At 35.8% G+C, this 26203-nt stretch overlaps 1 protein-coding gene across 1 annotated transcript in view; it reads left to right on the top strand.

Moving 5' to 3' along the window:
• Window positions 1-7148: 7148 nt before the first annotated feature.
• The window catches only part of LOC107685697 (extracellular sulfatase Sulf-2-like), a 37270-nt gene continuing 18215 nt past the window's right edge, over window positions 7149-26203 (top strand). Inside the window, exons 1-2 of the mRNA XM_016482381.1 lie at window positions 7149-7301; window positions 19644-19705. The gene's annotated coding sequence lies outside the window, so the exon portion shown is untranslated. The remainder of the gene's footprint in view (window positions 7302-19643; window positions 19706-26203) is intronic.

The following is a 26203-nucleotide window of genomic DNA, read 5'->3' as shown; positions in this document are numbered from 1 at the left end:
TCCAGGCCAACCCATAGGAAAAATTTATTGCTCAGTGGTTGCTTTTCCTAAACTCAGGAGACTGATGAGATTCTCATATATCTCTCATTTTAGTATCAACAGCATTTCAGATATTTCTCCTAAAATTCCTTAGGAGAAATAGAAGTAGACACAAATGAGACATGAGAAATATTTGAGAGAAAAAAGAGTCAAAACAGAGAATGTGTTGGAAGAAACATAGAATATCTCTTTATTGTCTTTCTGCAATCTCTATCAAGACTCCATTATAGGAATATTTTATTGCTCAGTGGTTGCTCTTTCTAACCTCAGGAGACTTAGTTGTGATTCTCATGTATTTCTCATTTTAGTCTCAACAGTGTCTCAGATGTCTCTCCTAAAAATCCTTAGGAGAAATAAAAGTAGACACAGCTGAGACATGAGAAAGTTCTGAAAGAAAGGAATCCAAAATGACAATGGGAGAGAAATGTGTGAGAAACATGGGAGATCTCTTTATTGTCTTGCTGTAATCTCCTGCAAGACTCCATTATAAAAATGTTTTACTGCTCAGAGGTTGCTGTTTCTTTTTTTATTGCAATGGGGTTTTTCACCTTTAATGGTCAGGACAGTAGGAGTAGAGACAGGAAAGAATTAAACAGGAGCAGGAAAGTACATTTAGCCGGGATTCAAACACATGTTGTCTGAGGTGCAGTTGTGCCTTCACGTCGATGTGCTGCCCACAAGACTATGGCTATGACAGAGCTTACTCTATGCTCAGGATACTAAGGGGTGATTCTCTTATATGTCTCATTGAGATATCAGCTTTGTCTTAAGATGTCTTCAGTTTTATTTTAGGAGAAACGTTAAACTTTTACTAATATTGTAAATACTCAAACTATCATTTGAATAGCATTAAACATTCCAGAATATCAAAGGTTAGTTTAAATGTTTAAATTTATCTTCAATGTCTAGCATTGTATACACCACATTTTCCAAACACACTAAAATGACTTACAAGTGCAAGATGTTTAGTATAAGAGCAATACCCTTTTTAACAAATGTAACTCTAGTGTACCAGTGGTTTTTTTTTTGCTTTGTTTAGTATTAAAATTTTGTCTTGTACAGCCCACTTTTGCATGTATGTAAATATAGGTTATGGTTTCCTCTGTTAAATCACTGTGCAATAAAACACTGTACATAAAACAACTTAAAATATGACAATGCACTAACCAGAGGGAAGAAAAATAAAATAAAAAAGATATCTCTTTACCATTTCACATATTTCTCCTAGACAGAAATGAGATTACTTTAAGATTGAATGGAAACTTTGCTTGAGCCTCCTGCTTCTCAAACTTGTCTCCTGAGACAAAAACTCTAACACTGTCACAATGGTCTTCTTTAAAGCTTTAGAAGAGATCTCAACAACATCACACACTGTGCTCAGACATTTCTCCTACACTAAGAGAGCTCTCACATTTGTCTCCTCTAAATTTCAGAAGTGATCTCAATAACTTTACAAAGTGTGCACCAAGTCAAACGCCTCAATATGAGCTCAAACATTTCTTCCATGTGTTAATAATCAAATTAGTCAATTAATAATCAATACTGAGTCATAAGCCATTTATGTGCCTTTCATCAAAGAAAGCTCCAGGGTTACATTTTCTGTAGATCAGTTTTGATTAAGGCATCGGTACATTACTATTTCCAACAACAAATTATAAAAATAATAATTAATAATAATAATTTATGCATTTAGCAGACACTTTTATCCAAAGTGACTTACAGTAAATTCAGGATATACATTTTTTACCAGTATGTGTAAATTATGTGCCTAAGTACATGAACATTGTCCTATAAAAAGTAACATTATCCTTATTTCTGCATAATTTCTCTCTCAATATAGCCTTTAACTCTGAATTTATGATTTTCACCCTTTTATTTAGTGCCTTTCAAGTACTTGACTTGATACACACTTTGTAAAGTTGTTGAGATCTCTTCTAAAGCATTACAGGAGACAGATATGAGACCCCCAGATTATTTAGCTAAAGAGAAAAATCAAAGCACAGTGTGTGATTTTGTTGAGATCTCTAATCTAAACTTTTGAGGAGACAAATGTGTTTTGTCTCAGGAGACAAGTTTGAGAAGCAGGAGACTCAAGCAAAAATCTATATTCGATCTGAAAGTAACCTCATTTCTGTCTAGGAGAAATATTTGAGACGTTAAATAGATCTCACTTTTGATTTTTCTTTCCTATGGGAAGACATGTCCAATAAAAAGAGGACATATGGTCACCCTCAGTAACTTACAGACAATTTTTTCACTAAAATCACGATATTATAATATTATGTCTTTTACATCTTTTAGTATTTTAATTTCTAAACACATTGGCCACATTCACTTCCATATGCCCCATTTACTTCCATATATAATATTGTTTATGTCTTTTAAGTCTTTTAGTACTTTAATTTCTTACACATTTTTGCTTTTTTAAAGAAAATAAATTTTCATGGTAATTGACAATGTCGATTATGTCTTGTATTGAACCCTGAATTATTCCTTTAAATTTAAATTGGATTAACCTTAAATCAGAATGAGTTTACTGCTATTCCATAACTCGCTATATATCAAGCATTAGGAGGAATGCATGAGTGGCAGTAAATCCACATGCCACGCTGTGTGTACATTAATGAGGAAAAAAAATTAACTTAAATGATTTTAGCAAATGGCTGCAATATAACAAAGAGTGAAAAATTGAAGGGGGTCTGAATACTTTCCGTACCCACTGTATGTGTTGTCCCTCAATATTTAAGACATCACCATTCAAAAACATTGTAATGGGCAGCTCCTTCCCTAAGGTAGCCATGGTGATCACAGGGGCATCAACCGATGGATAGAGACGCTCTTTGAGCCGTCAGGAATAAAAGAAGAGCAGTTTTGAAGAGGCAATGTGGGGTGCTGGAGAAGGGATTCAGGCCTGAACAAAATAAAATGCCCATAGAAAATGGACTGCTTTCAGAGGTAAAGAGGGGTTGGTCTAATTTGCACAAAGTCTTCTACTTCTCAAACCGGAGCTGACAGCAGACGTTTTTATCATTGAGGAACACACTGCATGGAGAGAAACATTCATTTCAATGTGGAGTCCTTGCCAAGGACAATGGCCCAGCAGGATGGAACATTGCCGTCCTTTTCGGAAAATCAGAGTAAACATCATTCCGCCTTATTTATTTGCTGAGCAAACAACCGTGCCCACGGGAGCTAAACGTGGCTTTTAGATAGAGGCCAGTGATTGTTCAAAATGTAGGTAGAACTGATCTACATAGCTCCTAAAAAGTGCTGTTTTAATCCATGACTTTTATGTACAAGCTTTTCTTAGTTCAGTAAGTTCCAGACAAAAGGTTGAACACATCTACTCATTTATTATTATTTCTATTTTTCATGTTCTTTCATCCATCTTCATGGTACCTTTATGGAAGGCTTTTTAAACAGTATTGAAAGACTTCTGTGCCTGTTTTTTCATTCATTTGGTCCAACTTGCCCCTATAAAATATAACAAAACCCCTTATGAAAGCAAATCAATTGTTATATTTTATGTATTTGTTAAATTGTATTTAAAAAATATTTTATGATAACGTATTTTATAATAAAATTTATTTTTTTATTATAAAATAAATAATATTTAAAAGTCTCTTATGTCTCTATGTTAGAGTTGTAAAATATTAATTTTTAAAAGCCTTTTTAAAGCCTACTCAGTGGAGGCCTGACATTTTTGTGTGAAATCTGGTTATTGATTGCCACTTTGGAGAAAAGTACAACAAACTGTGTCCTCAGGAGGAATGACATCAGTGACACCTGTTCACCTCTCCATCTCCATGCAGAGACAAGCCAAAATCTCACCGGATCTGAATCCAGACATCTCATTCCTCCTGGGAGAACGTGCATTAATAAATCATGGCTTTCCATTCAGTGATGTGCGTGTGTGTGTGTGTGTATGTGTGTGTGTATGTGTGTGTGTGTGTGTGTGTGTGCGCGTGCATGTGTCATCTACTCTTTAGAGCAACATGTTTGTCTCAGGGCTGTTCCGGCTGCTCATCTCACTGACTATTGAGTCTTTTTCTTCATTAAATCTGTGATCAGAATTGATGATTTCAATCACCCGCAAGGCAGTTCAGCTTGGACACTAAAATCACATGCATTTACAGCACAAAGTGAAACCAATCTAAATATGCTTTTCTGATCAAAATAATTTTATTAGATAAAGGCTGAAGAGTTACCTGTATCATAGGCGCTTGATCACAATGCAGACCTAGCAATAAACTCATTATTTGCTATGAATCAAATGTCATTTAGTTTGTTTTTGATGTAAATTTCCCCACAAAACAGAGAGAAATCTTTAGCTGTTTGACTGGAATAGTTTCATTTTCATTAGAGATGCTGCCTGCAGCCCCTGAGATATACAGTATGTGTGGAAGGGGGTGGATGAGTAATTAGATGGCCTCTTCCTCTGATCGTTTGTGCCTCTGTGCAAATAAATAACCTGTGAAAGCAAATAAACAGAGAGGCATCCATCATGAGAGCGTCCCAAAGACAGTGACTGATTTCCGTGCGGGGCTCCTGAGGGAACAGGATACGTGACACTGGCACTTTTATTGTGAGAAATGGCAGCTGCCAGTGAAACAACATGCACATGGGTGACATTATCCCTGAGATGTGAGAGACGCCTGCACTGGATTGGTTAACAGGCAAGTGTGTAGTTACGTGACTCTATATTGATGAACAACATGATAATATTTGTTTCTTTTGAAAAAAAAAAAGGTGTCCTTGGGAATTGATATGGGTTTAAAAATCGAGGTTGTAGCGAAGGGACTAGATGTTTTCTTAGTGTGTGCTGAAGTCACAATGCTAGGTGGTTGTTCTTTTGCACATATTATGCAGATGGAAGAGTGTTCTCGGACGTTATAGGTGGTTGCTAGGGTGTTCTGGGTGTTGCTATACAGCAGGGGTGGCCAACATCGGACCTGGAGAGCCACAGTACTGCAGAGTTTCGATCCAACCCTAATCAAACTCACCTGAACAAGCTAATCAAGGTTACTAGAAAGCTACAGGCAGGTGAGATTTTATCAAGGTTGGAGCAAAACTCTGCAGGACTGTGGCTCTCCAGGACTGACACCACTGCTATAAAGTGCAACAGTCAGGTCTGGAAGTAAAAATCCCATTCATTTTATCCAAATTAGGGGATTTGATTTTTAACGATAATGTGATAACAATCAAAGACAGATCTAAGAGGTTAGTCCATGGAATATGGTTTTGTTAAGGTTATCAGCCTGCATTATTTTATCTAAATACTACTAATAATAATCATGTTCAACAGCAGAATTCCAGGTGAAAAAATACATTACATATGATTCTGGTAAAAAAAAAAAAAACACCAATCAAAGAATCGCGATAAGCAATCACACTAAGAGTTGTTTGGCACTTACCCAACCCTAGAAGCACTGTGCCCTCAAACTACTTAAATATTTGTATGCATAATATGCATATTTTGCAAGATATGTAATATATATATATATATATATATACAGTATATATATATAAACATCTTTAATTCAGTAGTTATATGTTTATATATTGTTTTTAAATTAATTACACCATGAGCAATTCTTCATGGGATTGCAGTTATTTCCCTCATTAAAGCTGTTAAAAGGACAGTCGACCCAAAATGAAAATTCTGTCATTATTTACTCACCCAGAGTCAAAATTTTTATTTTTGGGTGAACTATCCCTATAAGTACACTGACGGTACCTTTGTCTTTTATCTCATTTTCAAATACTTATTTGCTTCAAATCAATGTTTGTAACTCTTAAACAAAGACTTAAAAAAAAATCCCTATGGGAAAAAGAAAAGCCATTGAAAAAGCGGACAGGCACTCTTGCACACTGCTGCTAAGTGGTTACTTACTGGTAAGTCAAAAGTCTCACAGATTATGGCCCCTTCATTGCAATTTCACGAGATTTTTTCAATCGTTTAAATTTTTCAAAATGTGAAAATTTGTAAGATTAGAAAAATAACAGAACATATGTCCTCAATAAGCCACATAATAGTACTGTTAGTGAATATAATATATTGAATATATATATATATGTGTATATATATATATATATATATATATTGAATATAATGGTAACAAAATGTTTGCAATATAATTTAATTCTTACTTAATTATTGCCACAACCCTTCCACTGAAGCCACACCTCTTCTGTATGCACTTACCCAAAACACTTTCTATAAATGAACTTTTAACTCAACTTTTCTTCTTTTTTAACTTCAGCATGTACTCTATTTTACTTGATTTTTATCTCAGCAATACTGCAAATTGTTGACTTCTGTATGAAAAAAATTCACTTTGGATGAAAAGTTTAATTTAAATTTAATTTAAATATTTATTTAAATACATTTACATTTTTGTATCACTTACATATTTAAATACATTTAAATAATTTTATTTATTTATTTATTTATTTATCCCTCTAAGTTCATCTGTATGCATCTAATTGTGTGCCACTTTCTTTCTTTTTTTGGAAAGTTGTTTCATGGAGCACTCAACTTTGCAGTTTGTTCGTGCCCCTGTTAACAGCTCTCTGCTCTCCAGTGCTTCTGATAGTTGCCAGCCCAATAAATACTGTCTCTGTACCCATCCAGTCCCCTGCCCTCCTGCTCTAAGACTGATCCCTTATCCCCACCCCTTCTTTTCTCTCGTCGGTGCCAGACCCTCAGCTTTAGAACCCATGTGAATAGGTGAAACTCTGAGGCTCCAACAGATGGCCAGAGCTGCCCTGATTCAGTCACACTGCTGCCAGATGAATACCAGCTCAGAGAGCCCAGAAAGAGTGGAAAAAAAGGAGTTTGAGGAGAGCAAAAGAGAAATAGAGAGAGTGATAGAGTTTCCCCCATGTGTGTGGGAGAATAAGGGGAAACAGGAACGTGTTAATATGCATGAGGGGAAGAGGAACTGTGTGAGAGAGGGAAAGAAAGACAACAAGAGAGGGGAGTGGACGATATTGAATTGTAGTTTGAGGGACATCTTTCCCTCCCACCCTCTTTTTATTTATCTGCTATGGAACCACGCCTCCTTCCTTTCACCTCTCCATGTGTCTATATCAGGGGACCGGCTATGAGAGAGCCCACTTGTACGGCTGGCAGAGGGGGAGTCAAGTCAGAGGTGGTCTGGCAAAGACCGAACAGGTGACGGATCATCATATCCCTGGCTTTAACGCCTCCTGTAGTTGCGCTTTTCTTCAGGAAGGATTCAGAGGTGGGCATCAGTGAGGTATGTGCCTTTGTCCCTAAGTATTGCTTTGTACCACCTCCTCTGTCAGACTGACAACAGTAATGAATGTACAGGTATATTCCGCCATTGTTAAAGCAGATTATAATTTTTTTAAGCAAAAAATCTGCAATTCACTGTATATCTGAAATTACTTAACTGATATTTTGTATTCATTTTTCTTGAATGCTAATAAAATGCCTAAATTTATGTCTTAAAATCATTGCCATTGAGGGATTCAGATAGTTGCCTGTTGTGATTCTTGGATTTCTTTCCATTTATTAAACCTTTTTAGGGTTGTTTCCTCTAATCTTCTCACACTCTTCATGTTGGTGTCTCTATAGTTTTTAGGTTTTCATATCTCAAACGTTTGTCCCTCATACTCGCAGTCTCACTGAACTGGTGCTTACGACGTTTGAGTCGGGTTTGTGTGTGATTTTGGCCCTTTTAAGGACTTTAATAAGAGACTGTCGTCACCCCCTTTAAAATGCTACATGACTCACATTGCATTTTTGATGGTGAAGAGCTGCTCTCTGGGTCAAGCAGGTCTCTGGAAACAAGTGATGTTTGGAGTGCTAGGGATTCGCTGGGTAAAATATGCATCAATGAGCGTGGGCTTGTGTTTGCTGTGTGAGGCTATGAGGTAATGATAAAGGTGATGGGGGCTGAGAGATCTGTGCCTTAGTCATTCATTATTTAATGTGCACTCTGTCTCTGCTCAGCCCCATAACAACTGGCCTCCTTTTCCTCTTCTGCTGTCTGAACCAGAACTGTGGACCAGGTCCTTTGACGTTTAGTGCATCAGACCTGTAAAAATGAGTTCACATGGTCAGTGTCACATATTTGCTTCTTTGATTAGTGTCCTAGAAATCGTGCAGTATTAAGAAAAAAAAATCTTATTCAGTTTACATTATAATGATTTAGAATCATTTTGGACCCCTTACACAATGCATCCAAAGCATATTCTTTCTTTTTTTCAAAGATTTCTTAAAAGTAGATCAGCAGTAACTTTAGAGCTGAGTGAAACTGCTCATTGGGGACCTCTGTCTGACAGCACAAAAAGGGAATTTGATCTCAATTTTCCAATTCCTTAGTGGGAGCTATTTAGGGTTCATTTGCATATGTCCGTCCCAGCCTCAATAGGGTTCTCATATGTTGTGATGATTTGATCCAATTTTTGAAAGGAATGCAAAAATAGATGGGTTTGTTTCTCCCAGTCTTCTCAAACTCCTCATGTTGGTGTCACCATTGTTCATGAGAAGTCATCATAACTGTACATCCCAGCTTCCACTATTTCACAATTTTTGTCCATTTTAAACTTAAACCTAACCATGAAGGCCCACGCTAGCCAAATCCCTAATCTAACCATGATTGTACCTGGAAAAACATATTAAAGTTATGTTTTCATTTGATCCAAGTCACACAGTATCATATGATTTCGCCATCAGCTGTCATGAGTGTGTTAGAAAGGTTTAAGCTTGTAATTGACAGACTGGAATAGATTTGAAAACTGATACAAATCAGTAGAAATCATTGACTTTTCTCAAGGTTAAATTGCTGAGAAGTCGAGTTTTATTGGCACTTTTAACCTTTAGTGTAAGTACAAGAATTAATACGTAACCGCAAACTGAGTTTGAGAACTGAGTCAGATGTTGTGGTCAAATGAGCTCAGTAAAATTATGGTAAGCAGTGAACAGCGCTGTGCACATATTATTTATCTACTTGTATATTATCCCAAAAATTGAGCAAGATTTGATGGGATGTGTAAAAAAAATAAATAATTTGTCCTCCTCATTTCTCTCAACATCTCTCATGAAAACCATCCATCGCACCCCAAAACATCCGAGTGATTTTTTTTGTCAAAGAGTCTGGACACTAGACAAATCCGAACCAGCCCAGAGCATGTCTATGTGAGACACAAAATCTAATTTTCATGAGCTGCTGAGAGCAAAACAAAGCCTGATATGAATCTAAAGTATAATTTGAGCCTGGTGCCCACCGTCTTAAATGTTAATGCTGACTGGAAGTCTTTGATGAGTGATTTGGAGTACAGCACTTCTGGCGGTGCCCTCTGAGGCAGAGAGTGATGTGAATGCATTAATACAGAGCTGTGCCAAGATACGGCAGGTGTCCAACCGAGATCTGTAATTACATCCAGCCAAGGATATGGAGAGCATCAATCTTAGATCAGAATCAGAATTTGTAATCAAAAAAAATGTTTTTTTTTCAGTCAAGATAAAATGTGTGTTTACCTCACTAATCAGATAACTCGTGAATGTTTTCAATGATAATATGGCATTGCTACAGGAATACCTGTCTCATTACTCATCACTCAGACTCTTCCCACTGTAGACCACACCTCTCTCCCATCAGCCAAGAACATTCAGTACTAGAATCTATTTCTCGTCTCATATAACATAAACATCTGTCACATCAACAGTAACTGGCTCATTGGTGCTCAGATGAAATGAGTATATTGGATATGAATGTAGGAGTTTAGAGTTCGGGCACCCTTAAATTTACATTGAAAGAGAGAGTTTACCCCAAAATGAGAAATCGATTCAAACCTGTATGACTTTAATTTTCTTCAGATAACAAAAGATGTTGTGAAGTATTTTCCAGTTGTTTTTGTCCATGCAATGGAAGTCACTTGGATTCAAAACAACATTGGACCCCAAAGACTTTCAATTTATGGACAAACAAACTATCCTTTTAAGACTTTTAGCAGATGTTATTATCCAGAAATGCTCCTAAAGTCAAGTATCATCACAAATAAGACCATTGTGATCAACAAGCTAGTACACCTACACAAAAATGATATAGGATTTACTTCGAAACAGTTCTCACTCAGAAATTGCTAGTAAATTTCACAATTAGAAAGAAATGTCATGTAACACATTGAATTAAACATGACATTTTGAAGTAGAAAAACTGAAAAAGTATTTTATTGTAAAACCAATAATCTTTTTATATATATATATAACTTTGAAAAATCTTTTTTTTTTTACAATGTATGCTAATAAAGATACAAGAAACCTTTCTTTTATGAGGTCCTTGTGTCAATATGGACTGGATGTAGGAACATGCTTGACCATTGACGATCTTTAGGTGTTTTGAATTGATTTTAGCTGGAATAGGGAAGCAGAGGAGGGAAAATAGCAGTGGTGTGATGTGAAAGTACTTGGGAAGGTTCAATAGGGTGGCTGCAGCATTTGGGATGAGATGCAGAGGTTTGATTACGTACCCTGGGAGACATTTGTGACAGTCATTGGGACTAATGGTGAACTGCACAAGAAAGGAGATTACAGTGACCTTAAAGTGATCTGAAGTACTTATGGGCTTACAGAGAGTCAGAACATTGAGAGTTTTCTGAGTGATGCTATGGATATTCATTGAATACTGTTTTTAAAACATTGTTCATATACTCTGCATGTAAAGATGTGTCTTTTTGCTCATTTTTAAAATAGCATTTCTTTTCCTTATTCTTGACGTTCTCCTCAATCACTCTCCCTCAGGGTTCTCCCAACTGAGTTTTAAAGGTTCTCGCTCAGACTTCAGCTCACATCTACCCATTACTCTCTCTGGCTTTCTCTCGCACGCCGTATCTATCTCTCACTCCCTCAGGAGCTCAGCAGGCTTTGTGGCTGCTTATTAACTTTTATGGAATTATACATTTCTGAAATTGGATTTTCCCAACTCACTAAAGAAAGCAGATTAGCTGACTACTCTTACATGCACCGGACTTTTTCTGGCCTAACTTGAATGTTTGAATGTGGACAATTAGTTTAGATGGCAGGTTTATCTTTCCAGTAGTTTTTTTTCGTCTTCTTCTTCTCTAGTAGAATCAAATCACATAGATGAACGCTTGGGGATAAAATTCAATGTTTGTTTTTCTCAAACAAAAATTCAAGTGGACTAAAGGGCATTTTACATTAGACAGTTAGTGTGCACTGTGAGTTTATAGTGTGAACGTATTTTTACTTGCTTTACTTTCACAGTTATCTTACAATATTGTAATACGAAATTTAATTTTATTCAATTTAATTACAATTTAATTGTAATACAACCATTTATTACAATTTAAATAAATAATAAATTAATTACATTAAATTAAAACATTAATTTTACTGTGACTTCATTCTGAATAGTTCCACCCCCAAATAATATCACCCCCAGTACTGTTTATGAATGATTATTTTATTTCTGTTCTATAACATACAATATTGCTGATGTAGACTGCAAATTATAATCAGACATCAGAGTCAATAATTACTGTTAAATCTATTAAGATCCTGGCAAATTTTCAGTGTGATGATTAGAAAGATACAAAATAGCTATGCAGGAATCCCCAAAAATCAGAGGGTTCTACACTAACTCAAGGGAGATTCTTCGTGGGCACACATCAAGATTTTAACTGGGTAAATGAAAGGCTTCTGGAATCAACTGAGAGAGATCTGTACCAGGCAGAATCAAACAAACATGGCCTGAGGGCCAGTCTGCACCAAAACTGATCTGAAAGCACCGATAAAGCTCCCAATGCATATAGGCTACATATCTCTCATAAATTAGAACCAATGAGTTGGTGATGTGCAGTGCACATTTCTGACATTAATATATTAAACTTGTTTTTGTCCTTTCTCCAGATTTTTTATCTGATAATAATATTAGTGTTTCACTGCTAAGCAAATATACACAATATTTTTGAAGGCATGGGTTATCTTAAAGTATTATATATAAATATTTTGATAATTTAAATATAAAAATATATAAAAAGCAAAACAAACATTTATTCTAAATCATTATAGTTTTTCTATTGATGTTATTGTTATTTAATAGTTCTGCTCAGCTGTTATGTTGGAGGATTGGATTTATCATGATGTCATCATAGCAGATGTGTGAAGGTGGAGTGATGACTTCGAGTGTCAGCTGTTAAGTATGAATCATGGTAAATGGCATCTGTGAAAAGACAGATTCATATCTGAGGGAAGTGTTTACTTGTAATGAGCCATATTGGATGACTTAGATAACACCTGACATGGCTATGGGTGTTCTTTTTTTAAATCAATGTAATAGTCTTAGTCTGTCCCAGACACAGATGTTAAAACACTGAAGTTTATCAAAGTTCAATCATTGGCCCAATGGTTTGGGAACGTAAATTTGACATATAGCTTATGTTATTAATTGCATTGCGATCAGTTGTTAATCTAACTACTCTGAAATATAGCAGAAAACATTCTAGTTTAACTCAGCAAATAGTGTCCTATATGTGCTTGTGTGAGAAAGTGCTTAATATTTAGACTTACATCCTCCTGTATGCTTGTCTGCATAGAGTTACTTTCACTATAATTGGTTGTGGGTGGCAGCGCAGTTAAGCCTGATTTGGGACTGGATTGTTGCCTGATTTCTGCACAGCCCCAAAACAGAAATAGAACGGGGCCTATTAGTTTGTTATCTTGCCATGTATCCTGCAGTGAGTTGAACAAACAGCCCATTACACAGTTAGCTGTGCACTGATACACAGTCCTCATAAGAACCCACTTTCAGGAGCATCTCTGCCCATCATGTCATTTTGAGTCCTCATTTATATTAAATAGCTGCCAGAGTCACTAATGGCCACCTAGCCAGTGGAAGACAGGGAAGATCAGTAGCTCAGGATCCTGTGATCTCATGACTTCAAGAGTGTGTGATGTAAAGCAGCTTTCATGAGAGACCTGGCCTCTGGACATAATTAAGTCCAAACCAAAGACTAATGTGTTTTCAGTTCTGTATACATAATTAAATCAGCATCTGTGTTGAACTTGAGGTAGAGCATTGACAGATCACACCCTAGAGGTTTAGCACAATGTTAATGAATTGTAAGAGCTGTCCATCAGCAGATTTGGATTTCAGGCTTGGATTAGTTTGTGTACTAAAAGGACTTTTGCTTGGTGATATTACAGGAAGCAGATATATATTCAGTTATTCTGTTTGAGGCATGATCGTATACTTCAAAATAAAGTGTGTATACGTCACCTTTCGTCCCCTTTCAGGCTCTTTTTTTAATTTGACTTTAGAGCAGCAAGATAAAACAGTCACTGCCACCTGGAAGAAAGGTGAAAGCTCTTCATTAAGACATAGTGGAAGTAGGCTATATATATGAAATATATATGATTTTTTAAAATGTCCCACAAGCCCTTGAAGATTCTCATCCTTGCACATTGCGTAAAATCCTAAGTCTCTCCCCATAAAACCTTGCTTTTTACATAATGGGTGAAAGTACTGGCTGACTTAAAGTTTTAAAGGGGATTTCTTGTGGCTCATGGGATTGTATTTATTCTTAATGGAGTCGATTTTAAAAATCACTCACAAAAATCCAATGTGATATCATGAGAATTCATATGTATTTTACGTAAAATGTGGTTCTACAAAACTTATATTTACTTACATTTGCAGACACTGAAACGCACAATACTGACATATTTACGGCATTCAAACGAACAATACTGACATATTGACTAAAACTAAAACGTAAATTATTTACGTATGAACAACTTTACAGACTTACAAATGAATATTGCAATCGCGGCTTTATAATTTTATTTATTGTATTCAGTTGTCATATCAATGGCATTATGTTTTCAATTATTAAATGAAGTTTACTCATAACATTTTCCTTCTGTTCTGTGATGCCAACTCGTTTAGAAGAATACGTAATGTTAAACGAGACTACACTTTAAAACCTTAAAATGAATTATATTTTTGCAGTCGTTTAACCGTTACTTAATAATATTTAATATATATATAATAAATATGTAATATTTACTTTCTTTGCCATGGGACACAAAAGGTGTTTTTTACTATTGCTATGACAATTTTTTCAATACTTTTAACAACTTTCCTAAACTCTTAACGCACCAACACACCTACAACACACAATTGTCAAAACAGTTAATTTCATGCTCAAAATCACACATTGAAAACAAAACTCCAACACAAATTTTCAAAATACAATAATGCATTAACACAATACACCATGACTACCAAAACAATGGATGTGTGCCTTAAGAAACCTGATAAACATTATAATGAAATTTTTGCAGAAATTGTTATGCCACCATATTTTAATCATTTAGTTAGTGGGGTGTAACAGTACATGTTGGCCTTTGCTTTACTACACCTGTGTACAGAACAAATATAGTATTGTTTTATTACTTATTACACATACTGGTAAAACAAATTGGTAACACTTTATTTCGATAGTCCACTTTAGACATTCTATTAACAGTAAGTAACTTTGCAACTACATGTCAACTAGCAGTTAGTAGAGTATTAGTAGACTGTCTGCTTAATATCTTCTAACACTTTCTTTGTCAACTTATTCTATTAACCCTAAACCTACCCTAACAGTCTACTCTGAGAGTTAGTAGACATGTAGTTGCAAATTAATGAGAATTAGTTGACATGTAGTTGACATGTAGTTACAACGTTACTTATAGTTAATAGAATGTCTAAAGTGGACTATCGAAATAAAGTGTAACCAAAAAATGTAGTCTGAATGCACTGTAAGTCGCTTTGGATAAAAGTGTCTGCTAAATGCATAAATTATTATTATTATTATTATTAATAATAATTAATTATTAATTACTGCATGTTATTTGTATTAATTGTTGTATTAGTTGTTTCTATTAATTGTAACTTTAATTATTATAGTTATGTGAAAGTAATCAGGCTTCCTGTAGTTACAGTATTAGCTGAGGTAGATTTTTAATCCTTGAGAAAATGTATTATAATTCAGTTTATTTAAAGATAGAGCAACAATCTGTTCAGTAAACCACTGTTTAATAAAACAGAAAAAAAATAAGCAATTTTCAGAAACATTCAGAATAAAAGGTACTTTAATAAGAAAAAATGTTATGAAAAATGGTGTTGTTTTGAATTGCTATTTTACAGTTTTTTACGATTGCTATGACAATTTTTTCAATACTTTTAACAACTTTCCTAAACTCTTAACGCACCAACACACCTACAACACACAATTGTCAAAACAGTTAATTTCATGCTCAAAATCACACATTGAAAACAAAACTCCAACACAAATTTTCAAAATACAATAATGCATTAACACAATACACCATGACTACCAAAACACTGCAAACATGTCTCAAAATCAAATAATTATTCCAAAACACTAACACGCGTTCTCTTTCAACAGGAACATTTAGTCCATCAAAACACAATGTCATAAAAACACTAACATCAGACGGAATTACAGAAAATGTATTATTTTATATGCCTCAGGCCTGCCCTTATACAATAGACAGTATATTGTATTGATCATAGACTGTGTTTTGCACTGCAGATTCTTTTGAAACCTCTCTACATTTTAGTTTTGTTGTGTTTAGTAAATGCATGCATTTTGTTTCTTTTGCTGCAGAAATTCAGTACAAAAAAGTAAATGACCCATCTCAGGTGCCTTTATAAAATGTACGGTTTATGAAAAAAAATGCTTTATTTATAAGACATTACTGCAAGATAACAAAAATATGTAATACAGCTGCCATCTATTACTGTATGTGTGTGTATATATATATATATATATATAAGGACATTTGGGCCTGTGGACGATGGTCAAAAACCTTCCATCTCCAGGCTGAGAAAAACTCCTCAATGGGGTTGAGGAAAGGGGAGTAAGGGGCAAAGAAAAGGGACATCATCCTCGGATGTGCGTCAAACGAGGCTGTAACTGCACAGGAATGGTGGAATGCCACATTGTCCCATGTGATCACATATATTGGCAAGTGGTCTCCCACCTGTCCCCTTTCTACCTCTGGCACCAGTCTTTCATGCAGGTCTTCTAAAAACAGGAGAAGGCGGTCAGTGGTCAATCTCACATTTATGCAGAAGTGCACTTTTACACACAAGATCAGCCCGAAGTAGTGGTCTTTTACTGTATACCATATGGTCATGCAATTGAAAGAACCTCAACACCTGAGTGTGTTTCCTAGCTGTTTTATTTTATTTTACTTATTTTATTTTATTTATATATTTGCATAACTTCAATCAGCTTTTCATCATAAACAATTAAATAAAATACGGGGATATATTTGTGTTTCAATTCACAATATGAAAAGCTGTTCACTTTGACTTTAGCCTATAAGTTAGGTTTAGAACATGATGTTAATTGTTCTGACATACAGTGTGAAAGCATTTGTACATTTGGCAGTAAAAAAATCCATTGTTTTGGTCTTGGTTGAGCTTGTGTGTAAGAGAAGTTCAAGCATTTTAAATTAAATTTGTGTTAACTGAATGCATTTTGTGTCAAAGCAACAAGAAATGTGTTAATTGTATAGCCTACACAGATGGATGTTGTGCTAACTGTGTTAAAAGTGTAGGAAAATTGTTAAAAGTATTGAAAAAACTGTCATAGCGATCGTAAAAAAATGTAATATATTTTAAAGATTTCAGCAGCCATAACTCGTCATCAGTGTCAACTGATCCTACAGAAATTATTCTAATGTGCTGATTTGGTGTTTTAGAAAAAATATGTTGAAATATGTTGTGCTGCTTATTATTTTTGTGGAAAAGTTTTGTCCAGGATTCTTTGATTAAGTTCAAAGGAACAGCATTTATTCATACAAAATAGAAATCGTTTGTAACCTTGTACATGTCTTTACTGTCACTTTTGATCAATTTAATTTCATCCTCACTGAATAAAAGTGTTAATTGCTTTAAAAAATCTTGACCCAAACTTTTGAATGGAAGTGTATATATTAAAGGGGTCATATGATGCTGCTAAAAAGAACATTAAACAGGGTTTATAAAGAATCGTCAATCATTTTTTAATATCCGCCGTTTACTTAATGTGGTATATTCTCAGCATCAGGCCATTCCAGAATGTGTCGTTTCTTTGGATGCCGAGAAGGCGTTTGACAGGGTGGAGTGGGAGTACCTTTTTTTGGCTTTGGAAAAATTTGGATTTGGCCCAGTCTTTCTCTCTTGGATTAAATTACTTTATAATTCTCCCTCAGCAGTAGTCCTGTCCAATAGTCTGCACTCTAGGCCGTTTAACTTGTACCGCGGAACTCGACAGGGCTGTCCGCTAAGCCCATTATTGTTTGCTCTAGCTATCGAGCCTTTAGCGATCGCTCTACGCGAGAGTCGGCAGATTACTGGAATTACCCGCGGGGAGGCCGAGCACAAGGTAACTCTATATGCAGACGATCTACTGCTTTTTATGTCTAATCCACATACCTCTCTACCTGCAGCTCTATCTTTGCTTAAGAATTTTGGTCTGTTTTCTGGTTACATGCTTAATCTGCACAAGAGTGAATTTTTTCCTATTAACAAGGTAGATGCGCAGTTACAGTACTCTAACATACCATTGAAACTAGTCGAAAATAAGTTCTCTTATCTTGGGGTCTGTATCACTCGCCATCATAAGCATCTTTTTAAACATAATTTTGGCTTACTACTTGAAAGGATTAAGAAAGATCTTTCTAAATGGTCCCCTTTAAAGATCTCTCTCATTGGGCGCATTAATTCCGTTAAGATGGTGGTGCTCCCTAAATTTCTTTATCTTTTTCAATGTTTACCTTTATTTATTCCCCTTTCCTTTTTTAAATCTTTGGACTCTGTTATTTCTACATTTATTTGGAATGGTCATGGCTGTCAGCATCTATGTGTAAAGTTCTTGCTTTCTCGTCCTTGTTGGCACGTAGAGCAATACTATTAAAATGGATTGAGACTTTAGTCTTTGCAACTTTACAGATCTTCTTTATGCACCAAGAGCTTGTAACACTCCAAAGAGAAAGGAAAAATTGAAATCGCATCATATGACCCCTTTAAAAACCCTGATCTATGCACACTAAGGAGATCCCCCTGCAATCTAATTAGGAGTCAGATATTAAAACAGTGAGCTGTGTGCTGGGATAATTGATTCTTTCCACTCTGTGCACACGAAACAAGCAGACAGCAGGAGATACCCAGCTTTGTCAACATTGGGCGATGTGCCTGCTTTTTAAAAAAGGCACCCCAATGAAACTACGTAGATTGTGCCAACAGACATCCCACACACAAAGGTACACCACATGCATCCCAGTGTGTATGGGGATGACTAAAAAACCTCCTGTTTGTATGAGTGGCTATAGCCTGGCAGGTCAGTGGGAAATCATACGCGCTTTGCCTCACCGCACTTTTTGGCTGTCATCAGAGGAACAGTCTAACTGTCTCTCTCTCCTCTGGCAAAATCGCTCAAACCCTGATAATTACCCTCTTCCTTTGAGAGTTATCAAAATGGACAACTCTCCCGCTGCTTTGCTAATTACTTTAATAGGTTTAGATAGAGATTAGCAACAGACTAGAAGCTTAGGGAATGTGTGATGTTGATAGAAGTGAATAATTCCCCTTACCTTTCTTTGATTTTAAAATTCAAATCTGGTTTATTTTATTTGCTCTGTTTTAAACCTGCTCTATCATCCATGTTGGAAACAGGACTGCAGAACATATCAGCTCATGAGCGTACAGGGTCATTAACTGAATGGACTGTAAGACCTGTATTGCTGTCCATTGACCCTAATGTCGCAGCCATGACTGTGTGTCTGTAGAGTCATTCACTATCACAATTTACGGCCAGTTTTATAGAGGTTGGGTCAGACTCAGTCTCTCATCAAGTACTTTTAGCTTTGTGTAGCCCTTTCCTCCCTCAAGCAGATTCTATGTGAACCTCTCAATTAGTGGTGGTAACCACCTGCGCGGGTCTATTTGTGAATGTAACAACCATCGTAATCGGCAGGGAAGTAAATGGAGGGGAAAAGCAGTGGAAATTGTGGGAATGGTAATAGTCTTTTTTATGGATTACAGATTACGATCATCAAAGGGGCACTTGAGAGGGTCCAGTCTCGCCACATGCAGGGTAAAAGACGCATACACTGGCCCCAATGACAGTGTCATTAACGAAATGGGCTTTAGTGATACCACATTAATGGCCAGTTACCAAATGGAGGGGAAAAGTGGCTATTGTAACCGGATACCACCATGTAATGATTAGGTACTGTATTAGCTAAATGTATATACAGTATGTGGGAACTGTGTAATACTACCTTGGCAAACTGCATATTTTTTCCAACCTGGTTCCATTTTCATTTGAGATTTCAGATGTTTTTTGTTTTTTTTTAATCTAAAGTAACTGACATTGCATTCAAGGTATACATTTTATCCCTTCAGTGAGATTCCCTGAAAATTCAAACCATGAACTTGATTTACTAGTGCCATGCTCTGCTGATCTACTGTTTGAGCAACAGGAATACTATGTTTTCTATGTTTTGGCCTGCATGCCATGTCATTGATTCTTGTGAATTGGCATTACAGGGGGTTTAAGGATCCAAGGCATGGTGACATCAGGAAGATCATTTAAACAGCTGTGGCAGCAGGTAACCTGACTTTATTGTCACCTTGACATGCTTTTACATGTATATTGCTCACAAGCTGTTAATTCTCATGTCTGATCTGTGGCCAGAGAACAGAGAGAGCTGTTGGAATGACTGGAATTAATGAAAGAGCTGGCCTTTATTCTTTGATCAAAGTGACTATTTATTTGTTTATTTATTTATTGCTGATTCTAAAGGTAAATTGGTGGATTTAAATATGGTAAAATGTGTTATATGGAGCTAAAAAATAGTCCTATTGGTGGCTGAAAGCATTATCAAATTAACCAACATTCTTAAGAAACCAATACAAAGCAGACAGGGCATTTGTAGAATTCTATGATTGACAGGAGGTTCAACTGAGTAAATCTGTGTGTGCAAGTCATGGGCTGTTGGTGATATGATTAAAGATATTCATGCACAATTAAATCCCAATGTGACGGAAATTAGACTGAACAATTTTCACCAGCTGTTTTATCAATTTGGCACTTGTGTCTGACAGTGGGTGGATTTATTTCTGTTAAATGTGTGTGTTTATGGTTATGTGAGTGTGAGAACCTGCTTTCGATATGAATTACACATTAGGTCCGAATTCGGCAAGACAGGAACGAATGATAATGATAAGAACTGTCCAGGAATACATCTTTAGTACTTTTTTAATCAGAAGCTGCAATGGCATATTAAATAAACTATTTCCAATATGAAAATAGAGAAATACTGAAAAAAGAAAGAGAGATGTATAATGTTTTAACTGTGAGAATTGCTGGAATGGACAACATGCCAGTGGAGATATTGGTTATGCCTTGGTTGTGCCCAAAATAGAGCATGATTAACAATATGGGCCTTTGTTATCACACAATCCGAATTTTAAAAACATTTAAACACAGAGCAAATAAAATTTTATTTTTTAAAAAGTAATTTAGTTAAGGATTGTTCAATTAATTTCATTTCACTTTGTGCTATTAGCTTTTATATAGGTTCACGTCTCAACATTGTTTTGATGTGTTGTTCTTTTACTGAAAAATAGCTTATTAATGCCTTACAGTATCCAAAACATGTCAAGGTCCACATTTCATAACTGTTTCATGGCTAATTAACTGTTTCTTTTCCCAAATAGACAATCAAAGCCATTAATATCTGAATAGCTGAGAGTTCTTATATATGAAGACTCGGGTCAGTGTGCTGGGTATCGGACCTTGTCTAATTCCTCTTTTCAAGTTCCCATCTATCCCTGCTGTTCTTAAAGCCTTTGTGTGTTTTTGGCAATGAAGCCTGTAACATGTATAGATTTTGGAGAGGCTACCACTAAGCCTGCTAATCTAACCACAAAGAAAAGGAAGGGAGAAGGAGAAGAGGATAAGGATGAGGAAAGTCAGAAAAGGAAAATATCAAGCAGCCGCACATCCCCAGGGACAATCTCCAATGAAGATTAGAAAATCCCCACAGTGGCCACACTGACAGTGGGAAGCCAATGTGAATTACTGCTAATGTTCATGTGCAGAAATCCACAGGGGTCAGAGGCATTGGATGTGATAATTACGCTTTCTGCTGTGAGCTGCAAGTGCTCTTTTGTGAGAGGGATATTGAAGATAGTGTTAGTGAATGGAGGCAATTTGGGTTATTATGGTTTGAAAATTTACCTAGTTTTTGTTTTTAGTTTTATTTCATTATTTATTTTGATTTCCATTTCCAATTTAGTTTTAGTTCATTTTAATTGACCAAAAATATTTCAGTTCATATTTCTTAGAAAAAGTATTTCAGTATTTAATTTCAGTATTTTAATTTCTTTTCATTACATTGTTACACCAAAAGATGGTAAAAAGTGACTCTTTCATTTAATCGATTTATTCAAAGTGGTGATTCATTCAGGAACTAAATAATTGACCATCTTTATGAGTGAGTCATTGAATCTTTCGATCAACCAATTTGTTCAAAATACAGGAACAAAACACCACTACTTTGTATTGTGCAAGTATTGTGTGTATTAACTGATTTCAAAATTAAGTTTTGTTTTGGTTTTCATTCTCTTCTAGATGACCATGAAAAAGCAGTGAAACATCCATGATTGAGTAAAAGTTTGTAAATGAAAAATACTTAAAAATTACTTAAAATTATAACCAAGTCCAACAAGAGAAGTTCACACACATAATCATAGAAAAATGTTATTACAAAATGCTTTTATTCAGAGACCAATAAAGTGAAAATGTGCAGTACAAATACAAAACCTTTTTGATTCACACCATCATCAGTGCCATACAAATTTTTATGCAATTTATATGCATGCATTTCCTCTTGTTGGACTACATTCTCTATTAAAACAATTTCAATTTTAATTAATTAAATATTTTTGACAGCTAGTTTTTGCAGTAATTTTCATTAACAATCTATAACGTTGATTTTTGGTGAAGTGATGCTTGTTATTTCTGGTTGGGTCACTCACACATTTGCTGTAAAGATTCATGTGTTTCTTTGTAATCACCACTGAGCCAGTTTACTGAAATAAGAAACCAATATTGTCTGTAATCATCATTAAGTCAGGGCCATTACCCTTCCCCTCTCCCCAAGTCATTTAGAGGAGACAAGAAAAATTGGAAGTAATTAAAAGAAAATGAATGATGTGAACTAGCATCCTGTAGCGTGGCAGAAAGCAGATTGTATGGAAAACTGATACTAATTGTTGGACACAAACAAATATTTCACTACAGACACACAGTAGATGTTACATCGATGAAAACATAAAAATAAATGTAATGTCCTTGGATATGCTATTCCGGGTTTTATCATGGATAAATTCGTACTCGTAAATTTGTGGTTTTAATGTGAATTCTGTCAGGACCACTATCGTCAAAGATGATTGACAATTAGCATACAGTTTGGACTGGCGGTATGGTTCCGTTCTGGGCAAGAACTCCCTGCGCATCCATGCAGCCTAGCATGGATGAGAGCAGGGAGAGCAGCGATAACACCCCCAGGGTAAACAGAACAGAACCAACATAAATGTATTGCAGATATTGTTAAAGTTCAATAATGTTATGTACACATTTTAGAATTAGTCTGATTCAAAGGAGAATCAGAAGGCTGAATCCTGACTGACAGAGGAGGAGTTGGGGATGGAGGAGGGTAATTAGCCATTGAGCAATGCGAAAACTGCTGATACTACTGTGGGACCTTATATATGAATACTTAGATAGGTGTCGTATTCCCATAGGTTGATGGGGATCAGCTGAGAGTCAGCTGATGTGAGCTTGACTAACATGACCTGCCAGAACTAACGCTACGCTAGATGAATATTTTGATGAGCAGCATGGTCCTGCTCTCTTAAGAATCTGAGGTACCACTTCTCTGTCTGCATTAGAATATGTAAATCAAGTAACCAGTGGTCATTCACCCATCTTGTTTTATTTCCATCTTTCTTTCTCACTCCATCTCTTTCTTTTGTCAGAATAGGATGAGTGGGGCCAGTGCTCCCAGAAAGAGTAATCTTAAAAGAGTTTCCTGGCAGTTAGCAGTGGAAAAACACTTCTTGGTTGTTAAAACATTTACCAGAAACTATTTTCTCTTTTAGATACTTGTTAAGACCCAGATATACAGGGTCCACAGGAAACCCTCAGAGGCACAATCACAGCACTGCCGATAGTTTGTACAACTGGGCCAAAAAATTCTGAGGCAACTAGTGAACATAATTCTCTTTTGCATTTGCTAGTTTAATCCAGTATGTTCATAATAAGTTATTTTAACTGCATAATAATTTGTATAAAAAGTTACATTTGAAAATTTTCCATTAATTCGATTTTTTGGTGAGTTTCTCCCCATTTTGCTTTAACTGAAGCTCTATGAGCTTCAAAGTTTCTTTGTTTTAACATTCCCCATATTTTTAGGCCTAAAATAGATTTTGAATCCCAGGTTTCCATCTTCAATCTCATACTTTTGGACCCTATTGTATGTGGCCCCACTGTCCTTCTGTCACAGGACAGACGGAGGGCGGTAAAGTGGCCTTAGACACAAGGGTGACCCCACAAATATCCCCCATTGGCCACAGGGCTAAGGACCACCACACTTGCCTAGTGAATGCCATATGGTTGCTGACGGATATGGAGGACAGGAACTGGATTCCTCTGCTCCTGATGGCAGGAGTGCCACACATTTCGGTGTCATTAGTCTTCAGAGGAAGCACTAAAACATGGCTTTTCATCTGTGCATTATTAGCCCATCAGTACGATAACAAGCAGATGATTATGATCATAAAGTGTTATTCTGACCTTTCTTTGGTGTTGTTTGAAGCTGAAACAGAAAAGGCTCATAAACTCACTCGGATATCAGTTCAAAGAAGTTCAACTAGCTGGAGGAAGCTGGATTAAAGTAATTCATTTTTAAAACTTGTATTATACAAAACATCTATTAAATGAATATTCTGGATTCAAAATACGAATGACAGCATTTGTGGCATAATGCTGATTACCACCAAAATTTGGGCCAATTTTTGGAGCAGAAACGTGAGTAAACACTTTTCATGCCAAAATCATGTTAACTTGCATTTTGTTCACATTTTATGGCTTTACTTTTTTTTTTTTTTTTTTTACCTTTTTTACAGATATTTTTATTTATTTATTTATTTATTTACATTTTAAGAAAAGTAACAATAATTTTTTTGGTTGAGCTTAACTTAAACCTGGAATATTATTTTAGGTACTTTACCTATTAGGGATTATTAGATACTTTTACCTGTTAGGTAATATTAGGTACTTTAGCCATTCTCAGTCAGTAACGTGTAAAGCGATGCTTTATTGTTTCTCACTTGCTCAGTTGCTCCCTCATTTGCTCTTGTCAGCATAGTCGTGTGATGTGTCTCAGAAGGTTACATGTCAATGACGATTACGGGACTTAAGGTGTTGACTGACCTACCTAATTAGTTTAGATGTATGATTTAGAAGCCTTTTGTGTTCACACAGTGCTGACATGCAGCTTTTCGGCTGTTTATCATACTGCTGATCAAGGCAGAAAACACAATTTGCTTATGATAATTGTATGTTCAATATTTGCCCAAGGAAAATGCCCCTCTGCAACTGCTCACAGCCTCGTTAAAACTCACAAATCAATTGTTGTAAGTGCCATGGCCTATATGTTCCACTCCAAACAAGTAGGGAATGATGGATACTGATGTTGACCAAATCCGACGCAAGTCTGTTTGGCCACAGTCTACCACAAAAGGGCCTGATGTACAGTATTCAACTGGAGAATCCACATATCCCCCACCTCACTTTAAACTAGCTGGCAGATAAAGGTCTTCTCCATGAAAGAGGCTTGTCAGAACATTTGCATCTGAATGCCAACTGCTCTTGGCAAATTCAAGGAGACTTTAGAAAGTTTGCATACTGAATCGGAGGGTGGACACACATTCCCCAAGCCATGCCAGCATAGTTATGAGTGCAGGAAGTAGACTGATGGCTGTACTTGAGAGGCCCAGGGCATGAAAGTCGGATCAAGTGCACCCTATTTCACCTGTGTCCAACGGCTCTTTGCGGTTTCTGTTGTTCTGCCATGTTCAAGACCTTCTGTAAAAAATTATGTTGGTTTGTCAATCATTTTGTTTGACATTTGTTATAGAAACCAGCCTGTTTGTAAAAGCTTACACTAAACAAAATTTATATCAAATCAAAATAAAAACGGTCTTGAAAATGTTCTATAGACAGTTGTAAAGAATTATATGTAATGTAAGCAAACACTGCAAAAAAAAAAAATTATATTAATCTTTATATTTATTACCAGCAAAAATGTAATCTATAAATATCATGTTTTTATGCCATTTAAAATAGTTAATTGTTTTAAGTATAAACCTTATACACTTTTGCTAGATTTATGCTTAAATAAGAAACATGGGGTAAGAAAAAAATAACTTAAACTTGTTTTTCAAGAATATCTTTTGGAATAAGTATATACGGTATATATACAGGTGCATCTCAATAAATTAGAATGTCATGGAAAAGTTCATTTATTTCAGTAATTCAACTCAAATTGTGGAACTCGTGTATTAAATAAATTCAATGCACACAGACTGAAGTAGTTTAAGTCTTTGGTTCTTTTAATTGTGATGATTTTGGCTCACATTTAACAAAAACCCACCAATTCACTATCTCAACAAATTAGAATATGGTGACATGCCAATCAGCTAATCAACTCAAAACACCTGCAAAGGTTTCCTGAGCCTTCAAAATGGTCTCTCAGTTTGGTTCACTAGGCTACACAATCATGGTGAAGACTGCTGATCTGACAGTTGTCCAGAAGACAATCATTGACACCCTTCACAAGGAGGGTAAGCCACAAACATTCATTGCCAAAGAAGCTGGCTGTTCACAGAGTGCTGTATCCAAGCATGTTAACAGAAAGTTGAGTGGAAGGAAAAAGTGTAGAAGAAAAGATGCACAACCAACCGAGAGAACCACAGCCTTATGAGGATTGTCAAGCAAAATCGATTCAAGAATTTGAGTGAACTTCACAAGGAATGGA

This window comes from Sinocyclocheilus anshuiensis, unplaced genomic scaffold (genome assembly GCF_001515605.1).
Source record: "Sinocyclocheilus anshuiensis isolate Anshui unplaced genomic scaffold, SAMN03320099.WGS_v1.1 scaffold257, whole genome shotgun sequence".
Lineage (NCBI taxonomy): Eukaryota > Metazoa > Chordata > Actinopteri > Cypriniformes > Cyprinidae > Sinocyclocheilus > Sinocyclocheilus anshuiensis.
Note: the sequence above shows the minus strand (reverse complement) of the source record. Positions and strands in the feature narration are given on the sequence as shown.